General features: G+C 36.4%; 1 protein-coding gene across 1 annotated transcript in view; it reads left to right on the plus strand.

Annotated features, from left to right (window-relative positions):
• The window catches only part of ATRNL1 (attractin like 1), a 796,208-nt gene that overhangs the window by 298,198 nt on the left and 483,302 nt on the right, over nt 1–14,708 (plus strand). The window lies entirely within an intron of this gene.

The raw sequence follows: 14,708 nt of genomic DNA on the forward strand, positions 1-14,708 counted from the left end.
TTTGCACATATCTTCTCCCATGCAGTAGGTTGCCTTTTAGTTTTGTTGATTGTTCCCTTTGCTGTGCAGAAGCTTTTTATCTTGATGAAGTCCTGGTAGTTTCTTTTTGCTTTTGTTTTCCTTCCCTCCAGAGAGATAACTAGTAAGAAGCTGCTGTGGCTGATGTCAAGGAGGCTACTGCTTGTGCTCTCTTTTAGGATTCTGATGGATTTCTGTCTCATATTTAGGTCTTTCATCCATTTTGAATTTATTTTTGTGTGTGGTGTGAGAAAGTGGTCCAATTACATTCTTCTGCATGTTGCTGTCCAGTTTCCCCAACATCTTTTGTTGAAGAGATCATCTTTTTTCCATGGATATTCTTTACTGCTCTGTTGAATATTAGTTGACCATAGTGTTGTGGGTTCATTTCTGGGTTTTCTATTCTGTGTGTCTGTTTTTGTGCCAGTACCATGCTGTCTTGATCACTACAGCTTATTGGTATAGCTTGAAGTCCAGAAGTGTGATGCCTCCAGGTTTCCTCCCCTCCTCCCCAAGATTGCTTTGGCTATTTGAAGGTCTTTTGTAGTTCGGTACTAATTTTAGGATTGTTTGTTGTAACTCTGTGGAAAATGCTGTTTGTATTTTGATAGGGATTGCATTAAATGTGCAGATTGCTTTGGGTATTTTAAAAATATTTGTTATAAACAATGAGCATGGAAAGTTTTTCCATTTCTTTGTGTCAACTTCAATTTCTTTCATAAATGTTCTGTTTTCAGAGTACAGATCTTTTACCTCTTTGGTAGGTTTATTCCTAGGTATCCTATGGTGTTTTGTGGTGTAATAGTCAGTGGGATTGATTCCTTGATTTCTCTTACTGCTTTTCATTATTAGTGTATAGAAATAAAACAAATTTCTGTATGCATTTTATATTTTGCAACTTTACTGAATTCATGTATCAGTTTTAGCAATTTTTTGGTGGACTCTTTTCAGTTTTTCTATATATAGTATCATGTCATCTATAAGTAGTGAAAGTTTTATTTCTTCCTTGCTGATTTGGCTACCTTTTATTTCTTTGTTTTATTGGTGGCCTAAGACTTTCAATACTAATTTAAATAACAGTGGTGAGAGTGGACATCTCTCTTGTTCCTAACTATAGAGGAAAAATTGCCAGTTTTTCTCCATTGAGGATGATATTAACTATAGGTTTTTCATATGTAGCCTTTGTTATGCTGAGGTATGTTCCCTTTAAACCTACTTTGTTGAGGGCTTTTATCATGAACGAATGTTTTATTTTGTTAAATGCTTTTTCTGCATCTATTGAAATGATCCTATGGTTTTTATCCTTTGTTTAATTAATATGATGAATCATATTGATTGAGTTGTGAATATTGAGCCACACTTGTAGCCCAGAAATAAATCCCACTGATTATGGTGAATAATTTTTTTAATGTATTATTAGATTTGGTTTACTAGCATTTTATTGAAAATTTTTGCAACTATTTTCATTAGAAATATTCACCCTGTAGCCTTCTTTTTTGTGGAATCTTTATCTGGTTTCAGTGTCTGGGTTGGTGGCCTCATAGAATGAATTTGGAAGTTTTCCTTCCTTTTCTGTTATTTAGAATAGTTCAAGAAGAATGGGTATTAACTCTTTTTTCCTGTTTGGTAGAATTTATCTGTGAACCTCTCTGGTCTGGATTTTTGTTTGTTGAAAGTTATTTGATTACTGATTTGATTACTTTGCTGGTTATCAGTCTTTTCATATTTTATGTTTCTTCCTATTTCAGTTTTGATTATTATTATGTTTCTAGGAATTTATCCTTCTAGGTTTTCCTATTTGTTGGCATATATTTTATCATAGTACTCACTTATAATTGTATTTCTGTGGTGTTGGTTGTTCTCTCCTCTTTAATTTTTGATTTTATTTATATGCCCTTTTTCTTTTTAATAAGTCTCACTGGGGTTTTTCAATTTTGTTAATTTTTTTTAATGAACTAGCTTCTAGTTTCATAGATAATTCTATCGGGTTTTCGTTTCTATATTATTTATTTCTGCTCTCATTTTTAAATTTCCCTTCTTTCATATATTTTCTTAAGGTTGGCTTCTAGTTTTATAGATTTATGGTCAGGAAAGATACGTGGTATGATTTCAGTTTTTTTGTATATGTTGAGGCCTTTTTTGTGGCTTAATATATGTTCTGTTGTGGCGAATGTTCCTTGTGCACTTGAAAAGAATGTGTATTCTGCTGTTTTAGGATGGAATATTCTGAATATATGTTATTCCATGTGGTCAAATAGGTCTTTCAAAGCCATTTTTCCCTTGTCTTTCTATTTAGAAAATCTGTCCTTTGACTTCAGCGGAGTATTTAAGTTTCCCACTATTATTGCATTACTATCTATTATTTCCTTTATAGTTGTTATTGTTTTATATATTTGAGTGTCCCGTGTTGGGTACAAAAATGTTTGCAATTGTTATGGTCTTGTTGGATTTTCCTCTTTATGATTTTGTAGTGCCCTTCTTTGTCTCTTATTAAAGTCTTTGTTTTAATATCTAGTTTGTCTGATATAAATATTGCTACTCCAGCTTTCCTTTGACATTCATTTGCATGATAAATGTTTTTCCATCTCCTCACTTTCACCATTGTATATTACAGACTTCTTGTCCCAGGCTGCTTTCAGGATTTCAGGACTTTCTTTTTGGCACTAAGATTTGTAAATTTTACTATTAGATAATGGGGTGTGGACCTATTCTTATTGATTTTGAGGGGGGTTCTTTGCACCTCCTGAATTTTGATGCTTGTTCCCTTTGCTATATTAGGGAAGTTCTCTATAATAATTCTCTCCAATATACCTTTGTTAAGATAAGCCGGTTAAAAAATGTTAAAAGAGGAAAGGATAAAAGTTAAAAAATAAATTGGGGCACCTGGGTGGCTCAATGGGTTAAAGTTTCTGCCTTCAGCTCAGGTTATGATCCCAGGGTCCTGGGATTGAGCCCCACATTGGACTCTCTGCTCAGCGGGGAGCCTGCTTCCCTTCCTCTCTCCCTGCCTGCCTCTCTGCCTAATTGTGATCTCTGTTTGTCAAATAAATAAATAAATAAATAAATCTTTAAAAAAAAAAGTTAAAAAAAATTTAGCCAAAGAAAAAAAATTAAATTAAAAAAATTAATTAACTCTGCAAGACTAAAGAGTCATGTGGAGAAAGCTATGAATTCTATGCTTTGCTTTCTCCTTCTCTGGAATTCCGCTATTCTCCTTTGTAAGTGAACTTGGTCTTGGCTGGATTTCTTGTTGATCTTCTGGGTGAGGGGTCTGTTGTAGTGATTCTCCAATTTTAGTATATGTGCTGCCGAAGCGAGCACTGTTGTAGTGATTCTCAAGTGTCTTTGCCCTAGGTACGATTGCACCGACCTTACCAGGGGCTATGCTAAGTAATCCACTCTGGTTCGCTTTTGCGAGCTTTTGTTCCCTGAACACTTTCCGTAGAGTTCCAGAGGACAGGAATGGAAATGGCAGCCTCCCAATCTCCAGCCCGGAGGAGCCAAGTGCTCGGGCCCCAATTCCTCAGTGTGCCCTTGGAGAAAAGCGCTCATTTACTCCAGTCTCCCTGGCCTCTGCTTGCACTCTGAGCTCACCCAGCCTGTGACCAAGCATCTCTGTCTCTGGCACACAGCTCTGCCTGGAGTCTCTGAACCTCGCAGATCCCTGAGCTCTTCTGGGGGGTCTCCTCGGATCTTGTGGGGTCCCCACTCACAGAGCAGTGACCTATGCCACGGATTACAGTTCAAGGTAACCCTGAGTTGAGAGCTCACTCCTCGGCTCTGTCTCTGTAGCCGGCTTCGCAGCTCTAATACCTGTGAGCTCTGTGACACTCAGACACCCCTGATCCTTCTGTGACCCTGCAGGACCTGAGGCCTCGCTGTCCCTGAGTGGGCTTTACTCCGGTTTACCTCTGGAGTGATGACCCTCAGTGGAGCAGACTTTTTAAAAGTTCTGATTTTGTGCTCCATTGCTCTGCCACTTGCCAGCCCCTCCCCCCGCAGTCTACCTTCCTGTCACTTTGGATTTAGTTTTCTCCTCCGGTCCTGCCTTTCAGAAAGTGATCGATTTTCTGTTTTTAGAATTGTTGCTCTTCTTCTCTTCGATCTCCTGTTGGATTGTAGGTGTTCGGAATGGTTTGATAAGCTATTTAGCTGATCTCCTGCTACCTGATGTCATCTCAGCCTGCTACTTCTCTACCATCTTGACTCCTCCCCCATTCCCTCACTTTCAATCTACAAGTGTCTTTAGGTCTAAAATGGGTCTCTTGTTGGCAGCATATGGCATATTGGTCTTTTTTTTTTTTTTAAGATTTTATTTATTTATTTCACAGACAGAGATCACAAATAGGCAGAGAGGCAGGCAGAGAGAGAGAAGGAAGCAAGCTCCCCATGGAGCAGAGAGCCCGATGCGGGGCTCAATCCCAGGACCCTGGGATCATGACCCAAGCTGAAGGCAGAGGCTTTAACCCACTGAGCCACCCAGGCACCCATATTGGTCTTATTTTTAATACATCTGGCATCCTCTGTCTTTTGACTGGAGCTTTTATCCATTTACATTTAAAGTACTTATTAACAGATATGTATTTATTGCTATTTTATTACTTGTTTTTTCTTGTTGCTAGGGATTTTCTCTGGTCCTTTCTTGTGTTTGTCACTTTCCGTCTTTCCTTTGCATTCGAAGAGGCCCCTTTACTATATCTTGCAGGGTTGAGTTAGTGTTTACAAACTCTTTTGGTTTTTGTTTGTCTTGGTAACTCTTTATTTCTCCTTCTATTCTGAATGATAACCTTGCTGGGTAGAATATTTTTGGCTGCAGATTTTTCCCATTCAGCACTTCTAATATAGCACGCCACTCCTTTTGGCTTGCCAAGTTTCTGTTGAGAAATCTCTAGCTAGCCTTCTGGGTTTTCCCTTGTAAGTTAAGGACGACTGTTGTCTTTCTGCTTTTATGATTTTTTTTTTAAATTTTATTTCTTTATTTTAGAGAGATAGAGAAAATATGAGTTGGGGAGGTGCAGAAGGAGAGGGAGATGTAGACTCCCTCCTGAGCAGGGAGCCCATCTCAGGGCCAAATCCTAGGACACTGAGATCATTACCTGAGCCTAGGTCAGGCACTTAATCCAACTGAGCCACCCAGGTGCCCCACTTTTATGATTTTTTATTTAACACTATATTTTGTTACTTACAATCTTGGTGCTGGCCTGCTTTTGTTGGTTTTGGTGGGAGTTCTCTGCCTCCTGGCTCTGGATGTCTGTTTCCTTCCTCATACTAGGGAAGTATTCAGCTATTATTTCTTCAAACCAATTTTCTGCCCCCCTTTCTCTCTTCTTTTGGGACTTGTATAACATTCATATGTAATGTTATTACATTTGATGATGTCACTGATGTCTTCTATTCTTTCCCAAGTCCAGTGAGTGTCCTTATGGTTATTGCTTTAAATTCTCCATTTGGCATGTTACTTATATCGGTTTTGCTTTGATCTCTGGCCATGACCTTTTCTTGTTCTTTCTTTTGGAATGAATTCTTGTATCTTGGCATTTTATCTTAGTCTTTGACATCTTTGTGTGTTAAAAAAAGGCAGTTATGTCTCCTCCTTTCCTTAAAGTAATGGCCTTATGAAGAAGAGGTCATGTAGAGTCCATAGCCTGAGCTTTCTGTAGTATTTCTGGTATGTGTGACCGAGGCAATCCCACCAGCGTGCATGGGTTTGGGCTTGATATAAGCAAGTTAGGCAGCCATTGATGGATGCTTCACCCTGTATGTGGCTCTGTTTATGCTGAGGGGCAGGGGAGTGAAATGGCCAGATTATTTTTTCCTGCATATGCATATCTATAAATGCTGCCTCTCAGGGATGTGATTCCAGGAGAGAGAATAAGCTACTCCTGTGTTCCCCAGATGTTTTTCAGATTGCTATTACCACACTGTCTGCCCTGTGATATTTGCCAGCTTTCTCTCCAGGAGGAGCACAGTGACCTTCAGGCCCTTTACCAGTCAAGCTACTGACTTTTAAAAGTCCAGACTTTAAGACCTGCTGGTTGCAAGAACTCATGAAATTCAGCCCCTCTCATTTTCCAAGACAGTGGCTTTGCGGAAATGTTCTTTTGTGTTTCCCTGTGTGCTCCGCTCTTTCTCTTGCCCTTCTCCATGATAACAGCTTCCTCCCTTCCACAGCACCCACAATCCATTTCTCCCCTAAACCATATCTCCATACTTCCTACCTTCTTTGATGTGGCCTCTTCTCTCCTTTTAGTTCTGGAGTTTTGTTCTGTCAGTCTTCAGGTCAATTTCTGGGGTATTTAGGATGATTCAATAGTTATCTAGTGTTCATGGGAAGAGATGAGCCTAGGGTCCTCCTACTCTGACACTGTATTCCTACCCAGTCTTTTTCTTTCTCACTTTTTTTATAACTTTTTCTAAATTTATAAATCATTCAGTAAAAGTCTAACTGAAGAGTATTTTTCTCTATCTGTCCTACTCCCCTTAAGTTTCCACTTTGACTCTTTTTCAACCCGTGTCTTTATTCTTTTAATTTAATTTAATTTTTTATTTTTATTTTCTTTTTCTTTTTTATTTTCTTTTTCATTTTATTATGTGTATTTATTTTTTACTTTTTAAAATTTAAATTCAATTAATTAATATATAATATATTATTAGTTTCAGATGGTAAAGTTCAGTTATTCATCAATCTTATATAATACCCAGTGCTCATTACATTACATGCTCTTCTTTTGTTTTTTTTCCAAAGATTTATTTATTTATTTAACAGAGAGAGAGAGAGAGAGAGAGAGATCACAAGTAGATGGAGAGGCAGGCAGAGAGAGAGAGGGAAGCAGGCTCCCTGCTGAGCAGAGAGCCTGATGTGGGACTCGATCCCAGGACCCTGGGACCATGACCTGAGCCGAAGGCAGTGGCTTAACCCACTGAGCCACTCAGGTGCCCCATTACATGCTCTTCTTAATGCCCATCACCCACTCTATCCTACACCCCCACCCCTCCAGCACCCTCAGTTTTTTTCCCATGATTAAGAATTTCTTGGTTTGTCTCCCTGTCTGCTTTTATCTTGTTTTATTCTCCCCCATGATCCTGTTTTGTTTCTTAAATTCCATAGATGAGTGAGATAATATAATTATCTTTCTCTGATTGACTTATTTCACTTAGCGTAAGAGCTTCTAGTTCCATCTTCATTGTTGCAAATGGCAAGGGTTTTTTTTTTTTTTGGCTAAGAAGTATTCCATTGTGTGTGTGTGTGTGTGTATACATACATACATACGTATGTATGTATATATATGCCATCTTCTTTATCTTTTCATCTGTTGATGGACATCTGGGATCTTTCCATCATTTGGCCATTGTGGACATTGCTGGTATAAACATTGGGGTACAAGTGTTCCTTTTGATCACAACATTTTTATTTTAGGGTAAATACCTAGGAATACAATTGCTGGGTCTTAGGGTAGCTCTATTTTCTACTTTTTGAGGAACCTCCATACTGTTTTCCAGAGTGGCTGCACCAGTTTACATTCCCACCAACAGTTTAAGAGTGTTTCCCTTTCTGCACATCCTTGCCAACAACTATCGTTTACTGACTTGTTTATTTTAGCCATTCTGACTGGTGTGAGGTGGTATCTCATTGTGGTTTTGATTTGTCTTTTACTTATGCTGAGTGATGCTGAGCATTTTTTCATGTGTGTGTTGGCCATTTGTATGTCTTCTTTGGAGAAACATCTATTCATGTTTTCTGCCCATTTCTTGATTGGATTATTTGTTCTTTGGGTGTTGAGTTTGATAAATTCTTCATGGACTTTAGATACCAGCCCATTATCTGGTATGTCATTTGCAAATATTTTCTCCTAGGCTATTGTTTATCTTTTGGATTTGTGGACTGTTTCCTTTGCTGTGCAAAAGGTTTGATCTTGATGAAGTCCCAATAGTTCATTCTCATCGAGATATTAGCCAATAAGATCTAAGAGTACATTAAAAGTATTATTTACCATAATTGAGTGATATTTATTCCCAGGTTGCCAGGGTGATTTCAACAGCCTCATATTAATCAGTGTGATACTCTACATTAATAAAAGAAAGGCCAAGAACCATATGATCCTCTCAGTAGATGCAGAAACAGCATTTGACAATGTACAACATCCTTTCTTGATTAAAATTCTTTATAGTGTAGGGATAGAGAGAACATACCTCAATACCATAAAAGCCATATACAAAAGGCTTACAGTGAATATCATTCTCAATGGGGAAAAACTGAGAGCTTTTCCCCTAAGATCAGGAACACGGCAGGGATGTCGTGTTTTTCAACATAGTACTAGAAGTCCTAGCCTCAGCAATCAGACAACAAAAAGAAATTAAAGACATCTGAAAATTGACAAAGAAGTCAAACTCTCAATATTTGCAGATGATGTGACACTTTATGTGGAAAACCCAAATGACTCTACCACCAAATTGCTAGAACTAATACAGGAATTCAGCAAAGTGGCAGGATATAAAATCATTGCAGAAAAATCAGTTGCATTTCTACTAACAATGAGATAGAAGTCAGAAAAATTAAGGAATTGATCCCATTTACAATTGCACCCCAAACCATAAGATACCTAGGAATAAATCTAACTAAAGAGGCAAAGATCTGTACTCTGAAAACAATAGAACGCTCATGAAAGAAATTGAGGAAGGCACAAAGAAGTGAAAAACATCCATGCTCATGGATTGGAGGAATAAATATTGTTAAAATGTCTATGCTACCTAGAGAAATCTATACATTCAATGCAATCCCTATCAAAATACCATCAACTTTTTTCACATAACTAGAAAAAAATAATCCTAAAATTTGTATGAAGCCAGAAAAGACCCCAAATAGCCATAGGAATTTTGAAAAAGAAAGCCAAAGCCGGTAGCATCACAATTTCAGACTTCAAGCTCTATTACAGAACTGTAATCATCAAGACAGTATGATACTGCCACAAAAACAGACCCTTAAATCAATGGAATGGAATAGAGATTCCAGAAATGGGCCCTCAGTTCTATGGGCAACTAATCTTCACCAAAGCAGGGAAGAATATCCAATGGGAAAAAGTCTCTTTGACAAACGGTTTTGGGAAAATTGGACAGCCACAAGCAGAAGAATGAAACTGGACCATTTTCTTCCACCATACACAGAAATAGACTCAAAATGAATGAAAGACCTAAATGTGGGACAGGAATCCATCAAAATCCTAAAGGACAACACAGGCAGCAACCTCTGTAACCTCAGCCACAATAGCTTCTTGCTAGACAGGTCTTCTACACAGTTTCTTTAATTCACTTTGTGTTCTTTATATATGTCTATGCCCCCCCCCCACCCCAGAATCATGTGTTAAATCCTAATGCTCAATGTGAAGGTGTTTAGAGATGGGACATTTGCGAGATAATTAGGTCATGAGGGTGGAACTCCTATTTTGTTGATTTTCTTGTTTTCTACTCTTTATTTATCTCTGTATTAGTTTTTAATATTTACTTCTCTTGTTAGCTTTAAACATAGTTTGTTGTCTTTTGAATTGAGGTGTAAAGTGAAGTTGTTTGAGAAGTTTTTTTTTTAAGATTTTATTTATTTCAGACAGAGAGGAAGAGAGAGAGAATGACTGGGGGAGAGGAGGGTGTGGGAGTAGACAGAGAGGAAAGACACTCCCCACTGAGAAGGGAGCTCGACATGGGGCTCTATCCCAGACCCTGGGATCATGACCTGAATGGAAGACAGATGTTTAACTGATTGAGCCACCCAGGAATCCCTGAAAGTGCTCTTCTTTTTTAATGTAAGCATTTGTTACTTTTAGTTTTCTCTTTGAACTAGTTTTGTTGCATACCATTATAATTTTTTCATTTTATTTTGTCTCAACATATTTTCTGATTTCCCTTTTGATTTCCTTTTTGATCCATTATTTCAGAAATATGTTATTAAAATTCTACATATTTTTAACTTTTAAAATTTTCTCCTGCTATTGATTCCTAGTTTCATTCTGTTGTAATCAGAAAAGATAACTGATATGTTTTCAGTCTTCTTAAATTTGTTCTTCTTAAATTTGTTAAGACTTGTTTTGTGACCTAATATGTGATATATTTTGGAGACTATCTCGTATGCATATGAACAGAATGTGGATTCTGATGCTGTTAACGTGGAATTTTGTTTCTGTGTCTGTTAAGCACTTGTGTTTTCTGGTGTTGTTCAAGTCCACTTTTTCCTTATTGATTTTCTCTTTGAATATTCTATCCATTGTTGAAAATAGGTTACTGAAGTCCCTTACTATTATTCCACTTTTTTTATTTTTCCCTTCAGTAGTGCCAATGTTTATTTCTATATTTAGATGCTCTCATAGTGTGTACATATACATTTATCATAGTTGTATCTTCTTGATTAATTTATCCATTTATAATTATATAATGTCCTTGTTTGTCTTTTGTTAAAGATTTAGACTTAAAGTCTGTTTTTGTCTCATATAAGTATACTACTTCTTTCTTCTTTTGTTTCTTATTTTCACGGAATATCTTTTCCAATCCCTTCGCTTTTCGTTGATAAGTGTCCTTAAAGCTGAAATGAGTCTCTTTTAGATAGCATATTGTTGTTTTTTTGTTTTGTTTTGTTTTGTTTGGAAATTCAGTTGTCCACTCTATGTCTTTTGATTGGGGGGGGTGTTAATGGATTTATGTTTAAAGTAATTATTGATAGGATAGGACTTACTATTGCCATTTTGTTCATTGTTATCTGTCTCATACATTTTTTGTTCTTCTTTTTTCCTTTGCTGTCTTTTATGGTGCTTTGATTTTTTTGTAATGATACGCTTTGATTTCTTGCTCTTTTTCTTTTATCTTCTGTATATATTTTCTTTGCAGTTATCATGAGATTTATTTACAATACATTGTAGTTATAGCAGTATTTTTAAGCTGTTAAAACATAATTTCAATCGCATACCAAAAGTTTATACTTTTACATTTGTCTCCCATCTCACTCTGTCATTGATGTTATTTTTATTTTTTATTTTATTTTAAAGCAGATCTAGTGGTGATAAGCTTCCTCAGCTTCTCTTTGTCTGGGAAAGTCTCTCTCTCAACTTTTCTTTCTTTCTTTTTTTGTTTTTAATATTTTATTTATTCATTTAACAGACAGAGATCAGAAGTAGGCAGAGAGGCAGGCAGAGAGAGAGAGAGAGAGGAAGGGAAGCAGGCTCCCCACTGAGCAGAGAGCCCTATGCGGGGCTGGATCCCAGGACCCTGAGATCATGACCTGAGTCAAAGTCAGAGGCTTTAACCCACTGAGCCACCCAGGCGCCCCTATCTCTCAACTTTTCTAAGAACAGTTTTACCAGGAATTCTATTCCTGGTTGGTATATTTTTCCTTTGAAAACTTTTAATTTGTTATCTCAATCTTTTATGGTGTGCAAAATTTCTGCTGAGAAATCCACTCATAACCTTATGGGGCTCACTTGTATGTGATCAGTCACTTCGTTATTGGTTTTTTCCAAATTCTGTCTTTGACTTTTTTAACAATTTGATTTGATTTCTTTGGGTTCATCTTCTTTCTGTTTTCTTCAGGTTCATGAATCTAGATGCCTATACTTCTTGGATTTTAGGCCATTATATTCTTAAATAAGATTTTTGTCCCTTTCTTTCTCTTCTTTTTCTTGGACTTTCATAATTTATATATTGGTTTTTATTGAAGTATTACATAAGTCCACTAGGCTTTCTTCACTTCTTTTCTTTTTGCTCCTCTTACTATGTAACTTCAGATAATTTGCCTTTGAGTTCACTGATTTTTTCTTCTGCTCAGTCAAGTTTGTTGTTGAGCCTCTATATTGATTTTTCTTTTTTTAACTTAAGTTACTGTATACTTTTGTGGTTCTTTTTTAAGTTCTATCTCTGTTGAGATATTGACATTTTGTTCACATATTGTTTTCTTGATTTCATTTGATTATCTTTCTGTAGTCTCTTATTACTCCTTTACTTCTTTAATATAATTATTTTGAATTACTTGCCAGGCAATTCTAGAGCTCCATTTATTTAGGGTTACTTACTTGAGATTTATTTTGTTGCTATGGTTGTGTCATATTTCTCTAGTCCTTCATTTCCCTTGTAGCTTTGCATTTGTGTCTGTGCATTTGAAGAAACAATTGCTTCTCCTAGTCTTTATAGACCAACTTTAAAGAGAAAAACCTTCATCATTCACTTAACTAGAGATACTGGGAGCATCTGAAAACTTTTCTATGAATGATCATGTTCAACTCTTCCTTCCTCCTAGGGGATAAGTCTCAGTTTGCATGTCTTCTTTCAATTTCAGAGAGCCATTCTGGCTATAGTGAGCTGTCTACCTTTTCCCATTGGAAAGTGCACAGAAAATTCAGGGTGTTGAATGCACACCCCATTCATTCTCCCTTCTGAAGGAGAAGACTCAGGGTTATGTACCTTCTCCAGTGTTGCAGAGCCATGACAGCAGCAGTAAGCCACCCACTTATATTCTTTATTTTTAGCTGCTGTCAGGAGGCTGAACTATACTTGTTCTCTTAGTGCTCTGGTTGAGGTAAAACGGAAACAGACCTTTTGTGCAGTGCCATGAAAGGCCAGGGATGTTGGATATATGCTACACTCTCCCTTTTCCCTGAGGGAGAAGTCATAAGCTGAGATGATCTCTCTAATGCTGAGTGCTGCCCTGGGGGAGGGGCTGAAATGGGTAAAGTGAAATTGTTCTTATCCATTATAATGTGATTGTGGTTAGTTTTGTATTAATCTTTGGTACTGCAACTTTTAAGCTGGATTTTGATTCTCTTATAAAGGTATTTTGGTTCATATAACATTGTTAAGTCAGTGTTTTTATGAAGGGTAAGTGTTGGTACTTACTACTTCACCATCTTGCTGATGTCACTCTCTATTGCTGTGTTTTTTATTAAATATTAATTTATCTTTTAATCCATATCATATTTTTAAAATTAAACTAAATTTATTTATTTATTTTTTGAGAGAAACCGCGAGAGAGGGAACACAAGCAGGAGGGAGTGGGAGAGAGAGAAACAGGCGTCCTGCTGAGCAGAGAGTCTGATGCGGGTCTCCATCCCAGGATCCTGGGATCAAGGCATTTAACGACTGAGCCTCCCAGGTGCCCCTCCATTATCATATATTTTAATAGTTTATCAAATAGATGAAACTTCAGAATATATCCTGCCATTTGCTAGCTTCTTTCCTCTAAAGTAATTTCTTTGATTTGCCAATAAATAACATAATTTCTTAAATTTTCTTTTACAGTAAAATAGGATCCCTTTTCTCAAAACGTAGAACAGTTCATTTTATGTTACTTTTTATTCCTTAGAGTTTAAGGAAATGTTTATATTCTTGGGAATATATCAGAAACTACATTCTTCTGTGTGATAAGAAAGCTTTATAACCACCACTGACTTCTTTTTTATTGTAAATATACATAAAACTTATCATTTTAACCATTTTTAGATGGACAATTCAGTGGCATTATTACATTCACAGTGTTTTACAGTCATCACCACTATCCATCACCAAAATTTTTTTTTTATCATTTCAAACAGAATTTCTAAATCCATTAAGCAATAATTCCTCATTTCTTCTCCCTGTAACCCTGTTATTTTACTTTCTGTCTTTATGAAGTAAAGTGAAGTAGGTACCTCATATCATACAATATTGTAACCATACAATATTTGTTCTTTTTTGTTTGGCTTACTTCATTTAGTCTAACATTTCCAAGACTTATCTATGTTATAGCATGTTATCAGAATTTCATTCTTTAACATTGGCCTCTTGAACGTTTAATACCAAGTAACTGGAGTGTAATTCTAAACTTATGGACTTTGAAGACATAAGACGTTAATATAATTTGGAATATCTGACTCAAAATATGGGTTTAGGGGTGTCTGGGTCACTAGGTGAGTTAAATGTCTGCCTTTGGCTCTGGTCATGATCTCAGGGATCTGGGATGGAGCTCCCTGCTGAGCAGGGAGTCTGCTTCTCCCTCTCCTTCTGCCCCTCTCCCCACTTCTTCTCTCTTTCTCTCAAATAAATAAATAAAATCTTTACAATAAATTTGGGTGTGAATAATATTTCTCCATAATATTATCCATAGTGTCACACACGTAGGTCCAGATTAGCTGTAATTCTAGTTTGCTTCTCTCCTGAACGTCCTTTCCTTTTTCAGCTTCCTGAAATTCTTGACTGCTTCCAAATGTCATAGCTTTCTGTTTTACTTTCTACTATCTTGTCCCAATTGAAACCAAGAGCCCAGACACATTTTTTTTGAAATGATAGGATGCTAAACTGTCATGAGAGGGGCCATTAAGAATGCTTATGACATCATTATATCTAATTATATAAATATAACTTATATCTAAAATGATATTCAACCTTGAACAGTTACTGAAATTAATACAGATTAGTGGTCAGGGCTTCCTACTTATCCTACATAAAAAATAGTAATAAATAGGTACCTTAGTTATTTATGCATTTCTTACATTTTGACAATAGATTTAATTCTAATCCATTTTTACTCAAAGTTCTGGTTTATGTATTTTACATATATTTTTTCACTACAAAAATGTGTGTATAATAATACAGTATGCACCTAAGAAGAAATCTTTCAACAAAACAATAATATTACATTGCTATAAAATTACTTTGGACTAACCCAAATCTGTATCATTTAG

The sequence above is a fragment of the Mustela erminea genome, chromosome 14 (genome assembly GCF_009829155.1).
Source record: "Mustela erminea isolate mMusErm1 chromosome 14, mMusErm1.Pri, whole genome shotgun sequence".
NCBI lineage: Eukaryota > Metazoa > Chordata > Mammalia > Carnivora > Mustelidae > Mustela > Mustela erminea.